Source organism: Mustelus asterias, chromosome 8, assembly GCF_964213995.1.
Source record: "Mustelus asterias chromosome 8, sMusAst1.hap1.1, whole genome shotgun sequence".
In the NCBI taxonomy this organism is placed as follows: domain Eukaryota; kingdom Metazoa; phylum Chordata; class Chondrichthyes; order Carcharhiniformes; family Triakidae; genus Mustelus; species Mustelus asterias.
Genome location: NC_135808.1, coordinates 19,536,657 through 19,556,394, shown reverse-complemented (window position 1 = coordinate 19,556,394; position 19,738 = coordinate 19,536,657). Strand labels below are relative to the sequence as shown.

At 49.2% G+C, this 19,738-nt stretch overlaps 1 protein-coding gene across 5 annotated transcripts in view; it reads left to right on the top strand.

The window, feature by feature from the left end:
- LOC144496907 (discoidin domain-containing receptor 2-like) overlaps window positions 1-19,738 on the top strand; it is a 196,559-nt gene that overhangs the window by 35,758 nt on the left and 141,063 nt on the right. The window contains exon 1 of one of the 5 annotated variants that reach the window (XM_078217518.1): window positions 4,172-4,302. The exons of 3 other annotated variants lie outside the window; for them this stretch is intronic. The gene's annotated coding sequence lies outside the window, so the exon portion shown is untranslated. Of the gene's footprint in view, window positions 1-4,171; window positions 4,303-15,445; window positions 15,527-19,738 lie in introns of those variants that run through there. One more of the 5 variants, XM_078217519.1, reaches the window with a different exon arrangement.

Below are 19,738 nucleotides of genomic sequence, written 5' to 3'. Positions count from 1 at the left end.
TGCCAAACATGACGCCAAATTAAACTAATCCCTTCTGCCTGCCTTTGGTCCATATCCTTCTATTCCTTGCATATTCATGTGCTTATCTAAAAGCCCCTTAAACACCCCCATCGTATCTGCCTGCACCACTACCCCTGGCAGCACATTCCAGACACCTACCACTCTCTGTGTCAAAAACTTACCCCTCACATCTCCTTTGAACTTTCTCCCTCTCAACTTAAGTGCATGTCCCCTGGTATTAGACGTTTCAACTCAATATGATCATGGCTGATCCTTTATCTGAAGACTAATATTCCCGCCCTTTCCCTAAAATCCTTAATGCCTATAATGTCTTGAAATCTAATTCCTTCTTGAATAGATCAGTGACTTGGCCTCCACAGCCTCCTGTGGTAGAGGATTCCACAGGTTCACCAAACACTAGCAGAAGAAACTGTCCCTTGCATCTCAGTCCTAAATGGTCAACCCCGTATCCTGAGACTGTGACCCCGCGTCCTCGATCCCCCTGCAGCCAGGGGAAACATTCTCCCTGCATCCAGTCTGTCCAGCCCTGTCAGAATTTTATACATTTCAATTAGATGAACCAGGTTGTTGGTTTAAAGTTGGACGGTGCAGTGCTTCCTCAGTACTACACTAACCTAAACTGTGCATTTTTGTGCCTGGAATGTGATTTGAACTTGATGATCTCCTGAGCTGCAAGTGAGAATGTGACCCAATGAACCATGTGTTGTAGCCAGCACTAATCCAGACAGAAAATGGCCATATGTGCGCAACAGCTGTCTAGGTGTGAAAACAGCTCCCAGTGGCTTGAGAAATAGCACTTTATTACCAGTGTTTAACCACTTCAAACAATAATAAGGTCACACAAGCAGCAACCCAGAGCCCTCACCCCGTTCCCCTCCCTGACACCTCCTGGCCATCTGAAATCATCGAGAAACAACCAACCACCCAGCTAGGGCCATGCTGAAAATTAGGAGAGCTCCTCCATCGAGCTCAGTAATCGTGTGAGTAAACAACGGAAGAGCTGGGACAGATTCTCCAAACATTTGCTTTCTCAGAACATCAGTCAGTGCCACCTTTCCAAAGAAAGGAGTCACGTGGAAGCCAAATGGTCCCCTTAGGGAAATGGGTGGGGATGGGGGTGGGGGGATGGGTAAGGGCAGTGAGAGGGTGTCACTCATCCTTTTGCCAAGACTTTGGCAGAAGAGTTACGGGAACCAGGAGGCATCCTGGTGCTGGGCCATTAGGAACAATGAGATTTCTGTTCATTGACAGACTTGTGTTTTGATGAAACTTTTTTGCATGGGAGAATCACACCACGCCCCCACCCCACACTCCACCCGCCGCCTCTGCTGCCGACTCCCACCTTACACCAGCGACCACATTTTAAAGTTGCCTGAGCACTACCTTCCCAACCCCCAAAACTCTGCTCCGGTGTCCTGGGCCCCATACTCGTCCCGCAACCTGCCGTCGCTAAATAAAGTAGGAGAGCAATTTGGAGTTGGAGGAGATGTTCAACCAAAGATTCAAAGAGATGGGTTCTAAGAAGGGCCTCAAAGGAAGAGAGATAGAGAGAGAGAGCTGAGTGCTTGAAGGGGAATCGTTGGCAGGGGTGCGGGGGGGGGGGGGGGGGGGGGGGTAGAGGAGTGGAGAGAGGTTGGTTGGGGGGGGGGATGCTAGCTCCAGACAGGGGAACCCAGCAGGTCAACTGTGTCTCAGTGAGAATGTTTACTTCAGTTCCTGGCTATTGAGCCTCTCCCTCCTCCCCATCCTCGCCATCATCAATCGACTTTCCAATCACAGATCTGAGTCACAGAATGGTTGCAATGCAAAAGGCCATTGGGCTCATTCTTTCCATGCCAGCTCTTGGTGATGTCAACTCGCCTAGTCCCACTGCCTAGCCATTTCCCTGCAAATTTTCATTTCAAGTGACTTTCCGATTCCCTTTGGAGAGCCACAGTTGAACCGGCCTCCAAGACACTCTCAGACAGTACAGTCCAGATCCTAACTCTGTTTACATAAAAAGGTTTTACCTCATGGCGTCATTGCTCCTTCTGCCAGTTACCTCAAGTCGATATCCTTTTTTAAAAAATCATTTATGGGATGCATATGTCACTGGCTAGGTCCAGCATTTATTGCCTGCCCCAAGTTGCCTTCAGGAGGTGATGAGCTGCCTTCTTCACCCTGTGCAATCCCTGAAGTGTGAGTACACTCACCAATGTGAACAGTTTCTCCCTAACTACTCTGCCGAGATCCGTCATGATTATCAGACCATAAACCTTAGGAACAGAAGCATGCCATTCAGCCCATCGAGTCTGCTCCGTCATTCAATGTGATCATGACTGATCTGATGTGATGATCCTCAACTCCACTTTCTCGCCTTATCCCCATAACCCTCGATTCCCTTACTGATTAAAAATCTCTCCATCTCAGCCTTGAAAATACTTAACGACCCAGGCCCTACAACCCTCTGCAGTAAAGAATTCCACACATTCACTACCCACTGAGAAGAAATTCCTCCTCACTTCTGTCCTCAATGGGGGACCCCCTTGCTCTGAATTCCTCTATCAAATCACTTTTTAATAATTTCTCCTTCAAAGAAAACAACTCCAGCTTCTCCAACCTATCCACATAGCTCAACTCCTTCATCCCAAAAAAACATCCTCATGAATCTTTTCCGTACGCACTCATAACGTCTTCACATCCTTCCCAAAGTGCAATGCCCAAAACTGGACCCAATATTCCGGTGGAGGCTGAGCCAGTCTTTTATAAAGGTTCATCATATCTTCCTTCCTTTTGCACTCTACCTGCTTGCCAGCGAGGAAGACAACTTTGACATAGCAACTCAACCTCCATGGGAGGAATATCGGATCAGCCGCTATGTAATTAGTCAAGTGCCTTTCTGTTTCTGGCCTCCATCTTCAATCCCATCACCCCTAAAGGCGGATGATATCCAACACTGTGGACACTTGGATATCACCATGGTGTCTGCAGTGCTGCCATGCACCGATTAATGCCACATACAGGTGGCGGGAAGGGAGACACAGCAGCAGGCACACAATGACCGAGTGGCAGTGTCGTGGATACATGCCACTAACTCTTTCCACAATGTCTGCGCAGGAAACTGGCAACAAGTTCAACAGATCACCGAATGGTCAGGCGGGGCCATAGGAATTCCTTACATTGGGAGTGTATGGGAAGGGATTGAGCCCATCTTCCTTCCTCCGCTCCCCTGCATCCCTGCCCTCCTGCCTCCCCCCCTTCCTCCATCTCTCTCCCTGCTTCCTCCGCCCTTCTCTCCCTCTCCCTACCTTCCTTCACTCCTTCCTCCCCTCCCTCCCTCATTCCTTTCCATTTCTCATTTCTTCATTCCATTGCGTCCCTCATTCCTTCCCTCCTTCTGCCATTCCTTACCTTCCTCTCTCCTTCCCTCCATCATTCCTTCTCCGCTCCTTCCACCCCTCCCTCATTCCTCCACCTTCCCTTTACATTCCTCATTCATTCCGCTCCCCTCTCTCATTCCCTTTCCTCCTTCCCTCTCTCCTTCCATACCCTTGTTCCCTCATTCATTTCCCCTCAATCCCCTCCCTCCATTATTCTTCTCTTGCCTGCCTCATTCATTCCCCTCCCTCAATCATTTGTTCCCCCTCTCCCTCATTCCCTCCCGCTCCCTCTCTCCTTCATTCCTACCTCCTCCCTTCCCCTCCTTCATTCCCACCCTGCCTCCCTCATTGCTTCCCCCTTTCTCCCTCATTCCTTTCTCTTCCCTTCCTCATTCCCTCATTCCTCCCCCCTTCTCTCTATCTTCCTTCCCCACCTCTCTCCTTATTGCCGAGGGGTTAAGTAAGGCCACCTTGCCTGGAGCTGAGTGGCAGATTCAGGGCGGAGTGTCCCAGGGCGGAGAGCACCTATAGCTCTGCTCCCTGCTCCTTCTCCCCACCCCTCCACCGCGGTGCCCAGCCAGCCTACATTATGTTAATCAGCAACAAACAGTTTAGCTGCTGCTAGAGATAGGAGGTGGAATCGCTTTCCTGACTCCCAGAGTCTGCTCTCCCACCAGATCACCTTCAAATCTTCCGTCGTTCCAACACCACCCACAGCGAAGTGGATAACAGGAGGGGGGAAAAACACACAGACGAGCAGAGAAAGTCCAGAGAGGAGGATTAAAGTCAGAGGGCGATCATCAGCCCCTTCTCACCAACCCCCAGGACTGCAGAGCAAAGAGATTTGGGATTAATTTGTACACAGGTTCTTAGCAGAGAGGGAGTGCCTGTTGCTACTGCTACCCTCTGGATTCACCTCCAGGTAACCTCACGCATAACTTTGCCTAAAGTTTTATTTGTCCGATTGTTGCTGTACTTTCTCTCTCCCCCACCGACTCTCCCTGAGGTTTAGCAAGAGACAGGGCGATGAAGATTCCTGGCATGAATTCCCCACTATAGTCACCTCAATTTGCCTCAGAATCTCACTGGAGGAGCACACGGTTATAAATTGTTTGTTCCACTCTTCACTCAGCAGGGTTGAAGCAATTAAAAGCTGTGTTTTTATTAACTAGATGTACAAAAACACAAAAGAGTTCAATGTGTTCCCAGGTGGAGAGGAGGTGGATATCGTCCAATCTGAAATGTGCCTTGTTTTTAGATATTTTACAAAGTACTTTTTTTTGGAATAGTGGGGGGGGGGGAGGAAATGGATGGACAAAAGAAGGACTTTTTTTCTCCACCAACTGAATTTTTTTTTTGTGGCACAGTGGTTAGCATCGCTGCCTCACAGCGCCAGGGACCCGGGTTCAATTCCGGCCTTAGGTGACTGTGTGTGTGGAGTTTGTATGTTCTCCCCATATCCGTGTGGGTTTCCTCGATGACCCTTTGTCAAAGCTCTATTCCCTCTATGTCCAGCTTTGACAAAGGGTCATCTGGACTCAAAACTTCAGCTCTTTTCTCTCCTTTTACAGATGCTGCCAGACCTGCTGAGGTTTTTCAGCATTTTTTCTTTTGGTTTCAGATTCCAGCACCCGCGGTAATTTGCTATTATTATTTGTTGAGGATGGGGCAGATTTAGTAGTGCGGTAAGATTCTGTTTTGGGTGACAATGGCTGAAGTTAAACAGAACATTATATCTGCACAAGCTTAGGATATAATATTTAACAGACGCTGGTTCAGAAATTTGTTTTGAATCATAGAAATCAGAGAATCATAGAAACCCTACAGTACAGAAGAAGGCCACCTGGCCCATCGAGTCCACACCGACCACAATCCCACCCAGGCCCCACCCCCACATATTTACCCGCTAATCCCTCTAATCTACGCATCCCAGGACTCTAAGAAGCAATTTTTAACCTGGCCAATCAACCTAACCTGCACATCTTTGGACTGTGGGAGGAAACCGGAGCACCCGGAGGAAACCCACGCAGACACGAGGAGAATGTGCAAACTCCACACAGACAGTGACCCGAGCCAGGAATCGAACCCGGGACCCTGGAGCTGTGAAGCAGCAGTGCTAACCACTGTGCTACCGTGCCGCCCTAATCATAATGGTAAAAGAGGCAGCTTTCCATCGCCCCTCCCTTCCCCATTATCCACCCTGCTTGTGATTCAGGTCAGTTAGCATCAACAGCAATGAACGTTGGGTCCAGTTTTGCCCAATGTGATACATCAGGCTTAACATTGCCGCCCAGGGTGGATTTCCATCCAGTCGTACTGTAGAACATTCTAGACATCTTACGTGGAAAGAAAATATAGACTGAGCATCTCTTCGTGTGGAACATCAAGAGAACGCTGTAAAAGATTGTGAGCTCCCAAACACTCCCCCCCAGGAACCTAAACCAAAGATGTTAAAATAAGGCATCAACTCAGGGAAGAGCCCATGGAGATTCAAAACAGACTTTTTGACAGTGCAGCACTCCCTCAGTACTGACCCTCTGAAGTGCGGCACTCCCTCAGTACTGACCCTCTGACAGTGCAGCACTCCCTCAGCACTGGCCCTCTGACAGTGCAGCACTCCCTCAGTACTGACCCTCAGACAGTGCAGCACTCCCTCAGCACTGACCCTCTGACAGTGCAGCACTCCCTCAGTACTGACCCTCTGACAGTGCAGCACTCCCTCAGTACTGACCCTCTGACAGTGCAGCGCTCCCTTAGCACTGACCCTCTGACAGTGCAGCACTCCCTCAGTACTGACCCTCTGACAGTGCAGCACTCCCTCAATACTGACCCTCTGACAATGCAGCACTCCGTCAGCACTGACCCTCTGACAGTGCAGCGCTCCCTTTGCACTGACCCTCTGACAGTGAGCACTGCCTCAGTACTGACCCTGACAGTGCGGCACCCCCTCAGTACTGACTCTCTGACAGTGCAACACTCCCTCAGCACTGATCCTCTGACTGTGCAGCACTCCCTTAGTACTGACCCTCTGACAGTGCAGCACTCCCTCAGCACTGATCCTCTGACAGTGCAGCACTCCCTCAGTACTGGCCCTCTGACAGTGCGGCACCCCCTCAGTACTAACTCTCTGACAGTGCAACACTCCCTCAGCACTGATCCTCTGACTGTGCAGCACTCCCTTAGTACTGACTCTCTGACAGTGCAGCACTCCCTCAGCACTGACCTTCTGACAGTGCAGCGCTCCCTCAGCACTGATCCTCTGACTGTGCAGCACTCCCTTAGTACTGACCCTCTGACAGTGCAGCACTCCCTCAGCACTGACCTTCTGACAGTGCAACACTCCCTCAGTAGTGACCCTCTGACTGTGCAGCACTCCCTCGGTACTGATTCTCTGACGATGCAGCACTCCCTCAGCACTGACCCTCTGACCATGCAGCACTCCCTCAGTGGTCTTTTGTGCTCAGGTTTCCAGAGTAGGTCTTGGAGGTCATTGTGTGAGGCTGCAGCGATGGCCAAGGAGGAGAGAGATTCACATCAGCACAGTGAGACTTTGTACCTCTATAAGAACAGGGGAACAAAAGGCACAACCTGGCAGGCAGAGCTCGCTGGGAGAGTCAACCTCAGAGCAAGGCAGCAAACCAACCAGTCTGCCTCAGATTGGAATCATTTGGAGCAAAATTTAAGGAAAGGCGGAGAAATTCACAAAATCTCTGTTTCTGGCGGTTTAGAAAGTTCCTGAAGGGTTTGCTGTTTGGGAATTTCACCGCTCCCTCACCGCCCCCCCCCACCCCCCTTCCCTCCCCTCCCCCCCAAACCACTCCACCTCTCCCTCACTTCCTTTAAAACTTTCTTTAAAATGTGTCTCTTTGGCCAAGTATGTGGCCACCTGTCCGACTATCGCTAATGTGACTCGGTATGAGTTGTGCTAAAGAGCCCATGGAGTGCCCTGTGCCGTTTGGCTATGTTAAAGCCATTACTTTGGGATTTTGTCTCCCGCCGCCACTTATTCAACCGTATCACACACGTTTGCTAGCAATCCACCTTCTGCTAACACCTGCGTGTGTGGAAGAGCAGTGGTTGGGCCTGATTTCGCAGGCCTCTCCCCAAGGCCTATCCACGGGCCTCAGGAAATGTGGGCCCAACAGCCTCCTGCCTCATGGAACCCGTACAGAGGTCTCAATCGGAAACAGGCAGAAGACGGAAGGGGGTGTGAGGGCCGAAAGGAGAGACGGCTGTGCTTCAGTGAGCCGGGACAATTAGGGGGGTGATGGGGGCGCGGAGGCAAATGACATCATCAGCTGAACGAGTGGATGGTTAACTCTCTGATGCAGACCTGAGGGAGCACTGCGCTGTTAGTGGTGCCGTTATCTCAGAAGAGATGTCAAATAAAGGGCTGCCCAACTGCCCCACAGCCCCTTGTTTGAAGAAGAGTAGGGTGGGGCTGGGTCATGGGCCAATATTTGCCACTCAAAGACAATTACTAAAAGGGACAATCTCGCCGTCGCCTCACTGCTATTTATAAGAGACTTCCTGTGCGCAGATTGCCCACCACGCTTCCCACTGTACAATAATGGCTGCTAATCAGAAAGTGCTTCATCAGTTGCAAAGCACCTTGGGGTGACCCGAGATCGTGAAAGGCGCCATGCAAATCTTCCCTTCGTTCCCACCAGTACCATCACATTGCAGTATTAGGATTCAGCCTTTTCGATTTTCTGTCTGCCTGTGTCTCGCTCTCTCTCCAGGAGTTTTCGCAGAGAACAGGGGACCTCATTTTGCATGTTCCAGCAGAACCCTGGTACTTTCCGGAACTTTCCCTGCTTCCTTTTGGCAGATTCTTGCTTTTGATAAGTCTCTATGTCGGGATAGTTCCCTGCCTGCCAGATTGGAAAAGGAGCCCGCCCAGCTGCCTAGCAACTCATTTCCTTTGCCTGCGCCATTCAAGGTGACCTGGTTCGAGCTAATTGCAAATTTGACAACCTGCCCACAGGAAATCAGCAGATTCACTGTGTTCCCTTTAAGTTCTCCCAATGCCCCTCTCCCCCCCAGCACTCCCCCCTTTCAGTCGGACACTGGGCAGCCCGTTCCCAGTGGGAGGGGATTAACCCTCTCACCCACCTCTCCCCCCCATTCATAATCGGACACTGGGCAGCCTGTTTCCAAAAACTCATTATTTTTAGTAATACTGCCCGACTTAATTAAAACCCCCTACCCTTCCGGGGACTGTATCCCTCTATTCCCATCCTATTCATGTATTTGTCAAGACGCCCCTTAAAGGTCACTACCGTATCTGTCTCCACTACCTTCCCCGACAGCGAGTTCCAAGCACCCACCACCCTCTGTGTAAAATACCTGCCTCGTACATCTCCTTTAAACCTTGCCCCTCGCACCTTAAACCTGTGCCCCCCAGTAATTGACTCTTCCACCCTGGGAAAACATTTATCCTGACCGATAAATGTTGGCCCAGTGTTCTTGGCGGACCTCTCCAATCCTGTCACCGTGGGATCCTTTACGTTCACCTGACAAGGCAGGTGGGACCTTGTGTTACAGCTCATCCAAAATACAGTGCTCCCCCACAACCCTCCCCCTCCACCCGCCCCTGCAGACGCTGTGCCACTCCCTCAATGGGACCCCTAGGATTAGTCATGAAGTTTGCACTGGCCCATCCAAAGTTTAGGGTTCCCTCAAAGCAGAAATGGAGTACAGCAGTGGAGGAATTCCTCGGGATGGGGAGGCAGGGGAGGGGTGAAGTTTGGTATGGAGGATGGGAACCAGGTCGTGAGGTTTGCTATTGTCAATATTCACTCCAGTGGACTAATAATTAATTCTTCACCATCATGAGGCGCAGAAGTAGGGGAAAAGGGACAAGCTTCCATCTGTGCCCTGGAATCTCTTAATATGTTGTTGTATATCCAACCCATTTAGCAGCCTGAGGAGGGCCATCTCGAAAGAGTTTCCCTCTAACTTAGCAGCTGTTAGTTTATTAAACAGTTCACAATGTGAGTAAACAGCCCTCGACTGATAAAAGAATGCCTTGTTTGCTCAACGTTGGCGAGCGCCCTTGAATTGTCTCATTTTTCTTTTCTTAGATGAATTTAATGTTTAACCTTTAAGTGGCTGCTGCTGTTTTCCTCCACCCACCCATACTCCCCGCCCTACTCTGGCGTCCCCCCCTTTTCTGTCAGTAATGAGGACCCTGTCGACTGAATGAATAGGCAGGGCCTGGGAGCCTGGCTGTTGCCATGACAATGGAGGGTTTGTCAGCCCCCTGTGTCCTTGTTGCTCCCTGAGGTCACCCTGGGCCACAGCGTTAAAATAATAACATCACCCAAGATCAAATATTGCCATTTCAATGGACGTCTCTTTTTCTAAGAAGTTCCGTCCGAGTGGAAAAAGTGATTAAGTTGCCTTGGGTCTCACTACTAGCCAGTCGACTGAGTGTCACATAGGGACATAGCAACCAGGAGCAGGAGTAGGCCATTCGTCCCTTCAAGCCTGCTCCACCATTCAATATGATCATGGCTGACCCTCTATCTCAATGCCACATTCCCACTTTCTCCCCATGCCCTTTGGTGAAAATATAAAACATTATCTATCTCTTTCTTGAAAACATTTAGTAACTTGAGCTCCACAGCCTTCTGTGGCAGAGAATTCCACAAATTCACTACCGTTTAAGTGAAGAAATCTTCCCTCATCTCAGACCTGTGGGCAATACGGCGACACAGTGGTTAGCACTGCTGGCTCACAGCACCAGCGATCTGGGTTAGATTCACAGCCTTGGGTCACTTTCTGTGCAGAGTCTCACCATTCTCCCCGTGTCTGTGTGGGTTTCGTCCGGTGCTCCGGTTTCATCCCACAGTCTAAAAGACATGCTGGTTAGGTCCATTGGCCGTGCTAAATTCTCCCTCAGTGTACCCGAACAGGCACCGGAGTGTGGTGATGAGGGGATTTTCACAGTAACTTTATTGCAGTGTTAACATCAGCGTACTTGTGACACTAATAAATAAACTTTAAAATCTAAATGGCCTATCCCATATCCTGAGACTGTGTCCCCTGGTTCTAGATTCCCCAACCAGGGGAAACATCCTTCCTGCATCGTGTCTGTCCAGCCCTGTTAGAATTTTATATGTTTCAACCAGCTCCCCTCATCCTTCTAAACTCCAGTGAATACAAAGCCTTTCAAACAAATCTCTCCGCAGTGGACAGTCCTATCAATCCCAGTGTCAGCCCAGTGAACCTCGCTGCACCTCCAATGGGCCCTGCTTCACAAGTGAACTTTTCCACCTTTACTCTGTGTCCCTTATCTCCTCATTGAACAAAGGTCTTTCGACCTCAATCTCGGAAGCTCCACTTGGCGCAACTGCAGGATTGACATAGCCCAACAGTATTTACTTCAATGTCATTAAAGGGGTGACATATTAACCTCAATTGTCGCATGGGATTTATTTAAGTCTTCACCACCACCTTTTTTTAAAAAAACTGCCGGAAATCTCTGATGTTCCTATTGCGATTATAGCAATTTCTGCCAGGTTACCGCATCTGGAACTGGGTGGGACAGTGGGTCAGACACTGTCCTTTCCCCCTCCTCTGGGACTGGGTGGGACAGTGGGTCAGACACTGTCCTTTCCCCCTCCTCTGGGACTGGGTGGGACAGTGGATCACTGTCCTTTCCCCCTTCTGGGACTGGGTGGGACAGTGGGTCAGACACTATCCTTTCCCCCTCTGGGACTGGGTGGGACAGTGGGTCAGACACTGTCCTTTCCCCCTCCTCTGGGACTGGGTGGGACAGTGGGTCAGACACTGTCCTTTCCCCCTCTGGGACTGGGTGGGACAGTGGGTCAGACACTGTCCTTTCCTCCTCTGGGACTGGGTGGGACAGTGGGTCAGATGCTGTCCTTTCCCCAGTCTGGGACTAGAGCTCTCTATCTATCTCTCACTCTATCGTTCTCTCTCTCTCTCTCTCTGTCCTTTTAATGAGTCTGTCAAGCAATGAGATCATCAGCATGATGGGAAACAAAGAAATGTTTTTAAGGGACTCTGTGTGCGAAAGCCACTGATTCACAGGTGCCAGTTATTGAAGTCACTCTCACGTGGCACGGGTTTGATAATTTCTCACTGAGTGGTATTCATGACAGGCTGGCGTGAGTCAGGGAGTGATGTCAGCCCTTCGTGAAGGGCCCTTTGTACTGAACAGCCCGCTCAACACGAACTGAGAATTCCACCACAGCTCCTGCACCTGCAGCAGTACACACGGTGCGACCTATAAGGGGTGAATTTCAACAAGTTGAAGTGAAAGATAAAGGAGGGAGGGAGAAAAGAGAGAAAAAATGCAGAGGAAGAAATGAAGGAAGAGAGAACGAGGAAATTAAGAAAAGGAAAAACTTGCAGTTATGCCTTTCGCAACCACAAAGTGCTTTATGACCAATCAAGTACTCTTGAATAGTAAACACTGTTGTGATGCTGGAAATGCGGGCGGCCTATTTTGAGCACAGCAAGATTCCACAGACAGCAATGCAATCATAGAAACATTGATACTAGGAGTAGGTCATTCGGCCCTTCGAGCTTGCTCCAATATTCAATATGATCATGGTTAATCCTCGATCTCAATGCCATTTTCCCTTTTTCTGCCCATACTCCTTGAAGTCATTAAAATCTAAAAAATATTATCTATCTCTTTTCTTGAATCTAATCAGTGACTTGGCCTCCACAGCCTTCTGTGGTAGAGAATTCCACAGGTTCGCCACCCTCTGAGTGAAGAAACTTTTCCTCATCTCAGTCCTATATGGTCTCCCCTGTACCCTGAGACTGTGACCCCTGGTTCTAGATTCCCCAACCAGGGAAAACGTCCTTCCTGCATCCAGTCTGTCCAGCCCTATTAGAATTTTATACTTTTCAGTGAGATCCCCTCTCATCCTTCGAAACTCCAGTGAATAAGACTAATAACCAGCACCTTATCTGTTATTGGTGAAGCTGGTTGAGGGATAAGTGCCGGTTGGAGCACCAGAGGTGACTCCTCCCAATCTCCGCTCCCCACCCCCCCCCCCCCCCCCCCCAACCTTTCTATGAAACAATATCTGAGGGGCAGGCGGTTTGGGACTTTTGGCTTCTTTACGAATATGAGCATGAGAGGTCTGGGGAGGGAGGGTGGATGGGGGTAGGGGGTGAGGGGCCGGGGATGGGGGTGGGAGGTCAGGGGCCAGGGGGTGGTGGCGCCTCACAACTGTGGGCTCCAACTACTCCAAGTGATATATGTGGAGTTAATGAGACTGAGTGAAAGGTTTTGGTAATTGCAAGCTTTAAAGCTGCTTTGACAAGCTGATGTGTGGCAGAGTGAAGAAACTTGTTGACGGATGTCTACTTTGCGATTACTTCTGTCCTACTTATTTCCACGATTTGGGGACGGGCCCCTTCCACAGCACCAGGTGAAGATGCAGAGAGCGCCTGGAAAAATCTTTGCCCGCTGCTTAGACCGCACTTTGAGCGCCCGTGAACAGTTCTGGCCTCCTTCCTTCATAGAAAGGAATCTGTGGGCGTTGTGGAGAAAATGAGATTCACTGATGTGGAGGCATTGGGAATGTCAGGGACCAGATGGGCCAAAGGACCTGTTTCTATGATGCAAGTAATATTGTTTCAAGCGGGCAGGAGAGAGGGGTCTGTTAGGGTGGTAGCCCCCTCTCCCAATGATATGTCTGCCCCGTTGTCCACTACTCTGACCCCTCCCCTGCCTCAGGCCCTGGAAATGCTGGGCCGCAGCCTTCCTGCAGTCAGTCAGGAACAACAAGGGAGGGAAGCATTGGGGAAGGGGGCCAGTGGGACGTTGCCAGGGCATGCTGAACTGGAATCCTGTTGATCCATGCCTAACGAACCAACAAGGCCAATGTTAGCTGTGCTGCGGGTGCTGTGAATATTCACCCAGGAATGTTGGAACCCAGAAAGGTGTCAGCTGTGTTCATGCTGAATGTTGTGCTGCAATTCGATAAATGCTTATGTACAACCGTCGCCAATTTGGTTGGGAAGGATTAAGGGAATCATTGCGAGAGTATGTGAACCAGTTCAATCTGGATGTCGGGAAGAACTGGGAAAGTCTGTGGCTGCAACATTACAGACGTTCATGCCAGTGAGATTTTCCCATCCCACTGCAGTGAACGGAGATTTGGCTGGACGTCAAATTTTCCAGCTCGCTGTAGCGGGAGCATGGTGTGAATGGCCAGTGTCTTGGAAATTAAACCTGTTTTACGGTGCAAGCTCACTTCAGACTCACTTTCCTCAATGTGCAATTTTGGAATTGTCGGTGCAGTTGGTGGTGCTCTCACGTCTTGGGCTCCAGGAGTTCTGGTGCCTGACCTCGCTCCTTGAGCGCCAAAAGCCAGGATCGCCCTCCGGTGCAGTTCCAGTGCTGCGCTGTTGGATGCACCGTCTCTCGAGTGTGATCCTAAACCGAGATCCCATCTGCCCTCTCGCTTTTCCCGTCACTCCTGCCAGCAGGATCTTCTGGTCCTGCTGAAGGCAAACACCATACTCGTGGCGGTGGGTTCTGTGGTGGCGGGATGGGCAAGCCATGCAAAACACTGTAGATATCAGCAGGACCAGAAGATTCCACCGGGGGCCAATGTCGAGCCGCCCCCGCCTCGGGAAAACAAGCTGAAGGTTGGGGTGGGTCGGGGGCTGCGGGGAGGGGGGGGGGGGGGGTGGTTGGTGGCGTGGAATCCCACATGCTGGAGCTGAATCGTGTTTTCAATGTTTTTGCTTTCAGTTGGAGCTGTTTGTTATTCTGCCATTGACACACACTCTGGACCAATGCTTTGTTTCTTTACTATAACCAATACTACTCCCTTTGCCTTTCATCATTTAATTTCTCCTACCTCCCTTCGCCCCCCCCCCCACCCTACCTTCCTTTCAATTCTTCCTCCCCTCTCCTTCCGTCAACGACATAAAACCCAGCGCACTTCTGCTTTCCTTTGGGGGAGTCATATTGGACTGAGGAGAGGTTGAGTAGGTTGGGCCAGTACTCATTGGAGTTTAGAAGAATCAGAGGCGACCTTATTGAGATATATCAGATTCTCAGGGGGTTTTACAGGGTCGATGCTGAGGTGTTGTTTCCCCGTGTGGGAGAGCCTAGGACCAGAGGGCATCATCTCAGAATAAGGGGTCACCCATTGAAGACAGAGATGAGGAGGAATTTCTTCTCTCAGAAGGTAGTGCATGTGTGGAATTCTTTACCACAGAGGGCTGTCAAGGCTGGGTCCTGAAGTATGTTCAAGGCTGAGATAGAGAGATTTTTAATCAGTAAGGGAATCAAGGGTTATGGAGATAAGGCAGGAAAGTGGAGTTGAAGATTATCACATCAGATCAGTCACGATCGCGTTGAACGGCGGAGAAGGCTCGATGGGCTGAATGGCCTATTTCTGCTCCTGCTGCTGAAGGGTTAACCCTGGGATCTACGAGGAGCGAATACCTTATAGGTGGGCGGTGGACTTGCTGCTGGGATCAGATTTGTCTCCGCTCATGCAGCTCACCCACAGACCTGCCCGAGCACGTTAAGCCTCAACTTGGTCCCTCCCCACTTCACGAAAGTTTCCTTGTGATGACTTTTACTCTTAAAAAGACAACCCTTGCTCGGGTTCGCGCTGTTCAATTGGGAAGATAATTCCCGTCTCTGCGCTGGCTGACTCTGGACGGTGGCAAGGAACGCCAGGCTCGTCCAGGAAGATAACAAAGAAAAAGTCTTCTGTTCCCAGAATAAACAAGTGCTCTCTCTCTCACACACACACACCACACATACACTCTCAGCTTGGGGGCAGAGTGCTCGAAGGCAAGGAGACAGTACAAAGCTCACTGTTCAAACCCAAGCCCAAACCTATTCATTTCAATTCAGCCTGCACCTGTCCAAAGGAGACTGACTGACTGTGTTAACTCCTTCAGTGCTAAAGTTATGCACACTCACACAATCACACACCAGGAGACCATCCTCCCTTGTCTATTTTGCCTGATGTGAGAGAGAGAGAGACGGGGCAAAGTGCCAGGGGTGGAATTTGCTCAGAGTCTCTGTTGTTTTCTGAGTGGGCCAGCGTTGCTGTTTATTCAAGAGGGAGAGAAGCCACTTCAGGCAGTGTGAATGAGGCCACAGAGTTAACATTACTGCAGCCAGGGTAAGAAATACTTCTTTTAAGCCATTTATTCGCCCGAGCAACAGCGTTTTTTTTTCCGCCCCCACCCCCCGGAGAAGAATACAAAGTACATGTTTTGTCTGGTGTGCGCAGAGCTGTCCAGTGTCTGAACTGTACGGAATGGGACGCTTGTTCGGCAGGGTAAGAGGATAGCTTGCAGTTGTAAATTTACAAAGTTAATTGTTCTGTGGGGTCAGAATTGTTGGGAGCAACTGTGTGTGGTGTTTGTTCAGCCGGGTAAGGGTGGTTTGCTGTTGTTTAAAAAAAGTACAAACTTAATTGCTGTGGTTAGTATTACCCGTTGATTTTACAGCCAGTCCTATGGCGGTGGGTTATTGTTGATATCTATTTACAAAGGCAGAACTACCCGACATGTCCTACTTACGGAGTTAGTGTTGAGTTCAGCAGGGCAAAGGATTCCTCGCTCTGTACCTGTGTGTCATTTCCATTTATTGCTCGCAAAAGCGGTCGGATTGTATTTGAGGCAAGCTTTTTGATGGACTTTAGCCCATGATGATTGGGGGCCAGAATTCTCCAACGTTGCCCCGCAACAGTGAAGGCAGATTTGACTGAGCGCCAAATTCTCCGTTCTTGCTGGCAGCAGCGATGGACATGAACAGCCAGAGAATTCCGGCCTGGGTGTCCCCAGGCCCAGACAGGATGGAACAGGACAAGTGGTAAACGGCCAATAATCTGAAGGAAGCCATGGTCCCAACAGGAGGCAAAGAGGGATTGGTGGTGTGTGTGTGAGAGTGCGTGAGTGAGTGTGTGTGTGTGTTGGGGGGGGGGGGGGGGGGGGTGGTTGGTGAATGGTGGCAAGGCAACTGTACAGTAGTGACTCAGCAGTTAAACAGATATATTAAAAAGTAAAAATATTGCAGATGCTAGAAATCTGAACTATAAATTGAAAATGCACTCAGCAGGTCTGGTAGCATCGGTAGAGAGAGAGAGAAAAACAGAGTTAGCGTTTGAGTCTACATGAATCTTCTTCAGCAGTCCTGTTTAGCAACCCACCTGATGATATTTTCCATTGGAATCACAGTGGGTCAAGCGTGTAAGGTGGGTCATAGCAATTTGGCAGGCCCGGTTTACAAATTCATAGAGTCATAGAGTTTTAGAATGAGGCCCTTTGGCCCATCGAGTCTGGGACGGCCATCAAGCACCTATCTATTCTTATCTCATTTTCCAGCTCCTGCTCTGTAAGCTTTGTACGCTATGCCATTTCAAGTGCTAATTTACATGTTTCTTAAATGTTGTGAGGGTTCCCACCTCTTTCAGGCAATGAGTTCCGGATTCCCACCACCCTCTGGATGAAAAGGATTTTCCTCAAATCCCCTCTAAATCTCCTGCTCCTTACTTTAAATCCATGCCCCCTCCTCCTGGCTATTGACCCCTCTACTAAGGGGAGAAGTTCCTTTGACCTACCCTATTTATGTTCCTCATAATTCTGTTTTTTTTTGTATTTTTATTCCAATTCAATCAAATCAAGTCCAATTCAGTCTCAACAAGTTGAGACATTTCCGATCCAAGCTGACAAGACAGGGCCTCCACACCTGTCTTGGGCCTGATCTACATGAGCCAAGCTGATTGGAGGAGGGGGAGGACTCCTCCTCCAAGGCTTGAGCTCATTTGCATCTTAGCCAAAAGGCCGAGATGCCGCTTTTAAAAATTGCTTCATATGAATATGAAGCTTAAATGCAACGCAATGACCTCGAACGCCACACAATGCTGTAGCTGTGGCCTTACGAGTGTTTTATACAGTTCCATCGCAACCCCCTTGCTCTTATATTCTATACCTTGGGCTAATAATGTCAGGTATCCCATATGCATTCTTAACCACCTCATCTACCTGTCCTGCTGCCTTCAGGGATCTTTGAACATGCGAGATGGCAAGTCTCGCATGAGTTAAGCATAACTTGTTCTCTAATTTCCAATTCAGAAATAAACCCCCGTGTGTGAAGTGGAGCCACTGTTGTGATATAGGAAAGCACAGTAAGAAGTCTCACAACACCAGGTTAAAGTCCAACAGGTTTATTTGGTATATATAAACCTGTTGGACTTTAACCTGGTGTTGTGAGACTTCTTACTGTGCTTACCCCAGTCCAACGCCGGCATCTCCACATCGTGATATAGGAAAGGCAGGAGTGAGCTCCCTCAGACAAGCAGACTGATGATGCCCAGGAAACGAGGAATGAAACATGGCCCTGGACACCAGGGACAATACCGCAGCTCTTTTTTTTCAAAATAGTAGCTGTGGAATCTTTTCCAAACCTCCGAGAGGGCAGACACAGCCTCGGTTTAACATCTTATCAGAAAGCCGGCACCTCCACACTGGTGAGAAGGATACAAAGGAGGTTTTGAGGGGACCAGGACAGGTTAAGTGAATGGGCAAGAACATGGCGGATGGAATATGATGTGAACAAGTGTGAAGTTACCACCTTGGTACCAAAAAAACAGAAAGGCAGAGTGCTAGGTAGAACTAAAAGCTAGCCTGCAGGTGCAACAAGCAGTTAGGAAGGCAAATTATAGCTTTTTATCACAAGGAGGTTTGAATACAGGAGTGAAGATGTCTTCCCTGCAAGTGTGCAGAGCCTTGATGAGACCACACTGCAAGTATTGTGCACAGTTTTGATCTCCTTATCTAAGGAAGGATATATTTGCCATAGAAAGAGAGCAACAGAGATTCACCAGACTGATCTCTGCAATGTTGGGATTGTTTTATGAGGAGAGATTGAGGAAACTGGGCCTTATTCTCGAGAAGAATGAGAGGCAATCTCATCGAAACTTACAAGACTCTTACAGAGCATGACTGGGTAGATGAGGAGAGGATGTTTTTCCTTGGCTGGTGAGTCTGGAACCACAGTATACAGTCTCAGAATGAGGGGTAGGCCATTTAGGACTGAGATGAGGAGGAATTTCTTCTCTCAGTAGGTGGTGAATCTCTGGAATCTCTACCCTGAGGGCTGTGGATGCCAAGTCATTGAGCATTTCAAGACAGACATTTCTGGAGACTAATGACATCAAGGGATACAGGTATACTGCAGGAAAATAGCATTGAGGTAGATGATCAGCTATGATCTAATTGAATGGCGGAGCAGGCATGAATGGTCTACTCCTGTTCTCATGATACAACTGAACTGGCTGGAATGAACGAGCAATTAATCTGATTCCCTTGTGGGGGTGGGTTGGGTGAGAGGGGGTTGGGGGTAGGAAAGAGGAGAAGAGTGTTCACTGATCTCCTGATGAAGATCTGGTAGAAACATAACCTTGGGTATCAGCAGTCCCAAAGTTAAACCCCAAGATTCCTGGCAGGCCAAAATATTTTTCTCCATCTTTCATGGGATATGGGCATCGCTGGCTGGGCGAGCAGTTGTTGCCCATCCCTAATTGCCCTTGAACTGAGTGAGAGGCTCACTCAGCCATTTCAGAGGGGCAGTTAAGAGTTGACCACATTTCTGTGGATCAGGAGCCACTGGGTAAGGATGGCAAATTTCTTCCCTAAAGGGACATCAATGAAGCAAATGGGTTTTTACGGCAATCAATGATAATTTCATGGTCACCATTACTGAGACTGGCTTTCGATTCCAGGTTTTATTAACTGGATTTAAATTTCACTAGCAGCTGTGGTGGGATTCGAACCCTGCACCCCTGGAACATTAGCCTGGGCCCCTCTGGATTACCAGTCCAGTGACACTACTGCCACGCCACTAAATTCTCAGGCCCTCTGGCAACTGCAGGGTTAATCCCAGGGCAATAAAGCTCCAAGCGCCCGCACCTATTGATCTGCAACTCTGACAAAAAATAACTTGCATTTATATTGCATAGCTAATGTGGTCAGCCATTTCACTGTGAGCTACGTATCTCAGGAGATATTCGTTCAGGACGTCAATGATGAGAGGTTTAGCAAATGGAAAACTGGGAACCTAAACCAGTGGTGAACGACCTGTGACCCGGGGGCCACATACAACACAGCTAGATTCTGAGTGTAACCCACTGGACATCTTGTTGACCATTGCCCATGCACAGGACTGCCACATTCCACCCATTTCCGTCCGTATAGCTTTTCTCCTACAGATACAACTGAACTGATATACACATAAAGTGAAGTGAGGAGCATGCTGATTTTTAAAAATTATTATTTTATGGGATGTGGGTGTCGCTGGCTGGACCAGCATTTATAGTCCATCCCTAATT